Source organism: Oncorhynchus clarkii, unplaced genomic scaffold, assembly GCF_045791955.1.
Source record: "Oncorhynchus clarkii lewisi isolate Uvic-CL-2024 unplaced genomic scaffold, UVic_Ocla_1.0 unplaced_contig_10532_pilon_pilon, whole genome shotgun sequence".
Classification (NCBI taxonomy): Eukaryota; Metazoa; Chordata; class Actinopteri; order Salmoniformes; family Salmonidae; genus Oncorhynchus; species Oncorhynchus clarkii.
In genome coordinates, this window is record NW_027261121.1 from 94070 (window position 1) to 97195 (window position 3126).

At 40.1% G+C, this 3126-nt stretch overlaps 1 long non-coding RNA gene across 1 annotated transcript; it reads left to right on the plus strand.

The window, feature by feature from the left end:
- The first annotated feature begins 445 nt into the window (after window positions 1-445).
- LOC139404957 (uncharacterized) lies at window positions 446-1500 on the plus strand. The gene is made up of 3 exons (XR_011633858.1): window positions 446-570; window positions 1062-1224; window positions 1402-1500. It is a non-coding gene; the product is annotated as an uncharacterized lncRNA (long non-coding RNA).
- The last annotated feature ends 1626 nt before the right edge of the window (window positions 1501-3126 follow it).

The window sequence follows — 3126 nt, forward strand, 5'->3', positions numbered from 1 at the left end:
ATTCAGTTTCTGAAGAAGTTTTCCACCCGTGAATTCAGTTCACCTTGTACCCGGAGCTCATCCACTCAGCTTTAGTGTTTTCAACAAACAGAATTTCTCTCAGTGCTCTCTCTCTCTGGTTCTCTCTCTCTCTCTGGTTCTCTCTCTCTCTCCCTCTCTGGTTCTCTCTCTCTCTGGTTCTCTCTCTCTCCCCCCCTCTCTGGTTCTCTCTCTTTCCTCTCTAGTTCTCTCTCTCTCTCTCTCCCCCTCTCTCTCACTCTCCCTCTCTGGTTCTCTCTCTCTCTCTCATTCTCTGTCTCTCTCTCATTCTCTCTCTCTCCCTCTCTGGTTCTCTGTCTCTCTCTCTCTCTCTCTCTCCCTCTCTGGTTCTCTCTCTCTCTCTCTCTCTCTCTCTCTCTGTCTCTCTCTCTCTCTCTCTCTCTCTCTCTCCCTCTCTGGTTCTCTCTCTCTCTCTCTCTCTCTGTGCATGTGTATGAAAATTTCTTTGTCCATCACAGCTTGCTTACCAGACCAGCGCAGACGCCCTCCAAGTGTGACTTCTTCCATAAAGTTAGAAACGAACAGCGGCAGGTTTGTAAACTTCATGAAACCTTGTTCTGCTATTACCTTCCATTATTCATGACGTGTTTCCATTTAATTACAATGTCCATAGAGTTATTACAACAGTTTATGGTTTATTTCAGCAACATTATTACGGTAGTTTTTATTGGTAACGTTACATTACAGTGTCCTCATCACATCAGTAGTGTTATTGTCTACATGATGTGTTAATAAAGGGAAAGTTCATATCCAATCGTCTCCAGCACCACCCCAACATCAACATATGTGAAAATGGTGCGTTTCTATGTTCTGTAGTAAAAAAATATAGAGGAATATATGTGTTTCCAATGACATCATCATTGTGCATCGTGTGATTTTGACCAGTTGTGAGGAGGCATTGCCTACTAATGACCTATTAATGGTTTACTAATTATGTCATTGGAAGCACTTGTCTTCCTCTATATTCACTAAAGTAGTTTTTATTTTATTTTCTCCCTTTTAATGAAATGTATTGTTCCCAGGTAAATGAAGTACACATTTCAGTCAGATGAGTGCATGGTCATCACTATACCTCTGGGCAGTCTCAGAGATGCTCCGGAGGGCCAGCTGATGCCTGAGAACTTCCACTGTGTCTTCAAAGATGTCTATAAGGTCTTCCTCAAGGGTCAGCCTAAAGCTCTGGGGGTACGAATGGCAAACATGTTCCTATACAGCCGATTAGAAATGTACTTCAGGCTAATCTGTGGATGATTAAAATACATTCCTGATGAGCAGAAGTTATGTTGAACATTTGGTATATGTTCATGTAAGGGCCAGATTCCGGGATATTTTCTCATCTGTCTGATTACATCTTCTTCTTAGGCGGCTCAGCTCATTGCTGGAGTCCTTGTCTTGATTCTGGGGCTACTGTTTGTCCAGCACAGCCCATTAGTTCTGATCTACACCGTGCCCAGTGTCCTGGTAAGAACCACTGCAATCAGCCCACAAAGTAGTTTGTGTCATCGTCAATTATTGGAATAGACACATGTTGATACAGCCGATGTTGGACCAAAGCTTTGTGTCGTCTCTATCCGTTATTCTCTCCTGTCGTCAGTGTGCATTGTGTGTGAAGTGTGAACTCTACAATGAGGATAATACATGTACTGTTGATTGAATTTGTCATCAGTCTCTCAAATAATGAAGGAACAAAAAAAACATCTTTGTTTTATAAAGTTTGTTGCTGCCGGAATGCTGACCTATGCTGCAGGTCATTCTCCAAGTATGTGTGTGGTAAGTTCCAGCTTTACAAATATATCTACATTCAGTCATGGATCAAATATGAAATCATTGTAGATTATTATAAATTATTATGAAAATATTACACATCAAATATATCATAAACATGTTTTTCTCCACTACCAACAGACCAAACTGTCATTTTCCTTGAACATTGTCAGCTGTTTCTGGACAGTAGCTGCTGTTGTTCTCTGCACTCTCCACGCTTCTCACGGTTTCTACGGGGACCATCAAGAGGTTCCAGAGTTAATTACTTATTTTTTTGTTTATTACATTGAATGAATTAATTAGTATTGATTTGTTAATGAGGTGGAATAGTACAAGCATTGCAATTATACTGAATTGTTTGTTTGCTTAGTAATTATGTGTAAATGTTCTCCACAAACAAAATACTAAACCACAGTAGCTTATCAACATAAAATGAAACCAGAAAAAATCATGTGTATTAAGTGTATTAAGTACAAGTATAAGTATGTATTAAGTATAATTAAGTGTATTATTCTCTTTGTCAGGTATTTTCTGGTATCAAATGGATAATTGTGGTTCCCCTGGTCATTGAACTGGTTGTTGCCATGGTGGCGATCTACTGGGAGAGTAAAGCAGTGTGCAGACAGCACTTCAACATTCTGGTGAGACTCTGTTTATTATACTGACTGGGATGAACATTCTGGTGAGACTCTGTTTATTATACTGACTGGGATGAACATTCTGGTGAGACTCTGTTTATTATACTGACTTGGCTGAACATTCTGGTGAGACTCTGTTTATTATACTGACTGGGCTGAACATTCTGGTGAGACTCTACTGTTTATTATACTGACTGGGATGAACATTCTGGTGAGACTCTGTTTATTATACTGACTGGGCTGAACATTCTGGTGAGACTCTACTGTTTATTATACTGACTGGGCTGAACATTCTGGTGAGACTCTACTGTTTATTATAGTGACTGGGCTGAACATTCTGGTGAGACTACTGTTTATTATACTGACTGGGCTGAACATTCTGGTGAGACTCTACTGTTTATTATACTGACTGGGCTGAACATTCTGGTGAGACTACTGTTTATTATACTGACTGGGATGAACATTCTGGTGAGACTCTGTTTATTATAGTGACTGGGCTGAACATTCTGGTGAGACTCTGTTTATTATACTGACTGGGCTGAACATTCTGGTGAGACTCTACTGTTTATTATAGTGACTGGGCTGAACATTCTGGTGAGACTCTACTGTTTATTATACTGACTGGGCTGAACATTCTGGTGAGACTCTACTGTTTATTATACTGACTGGGCTGAACATTCTGGTG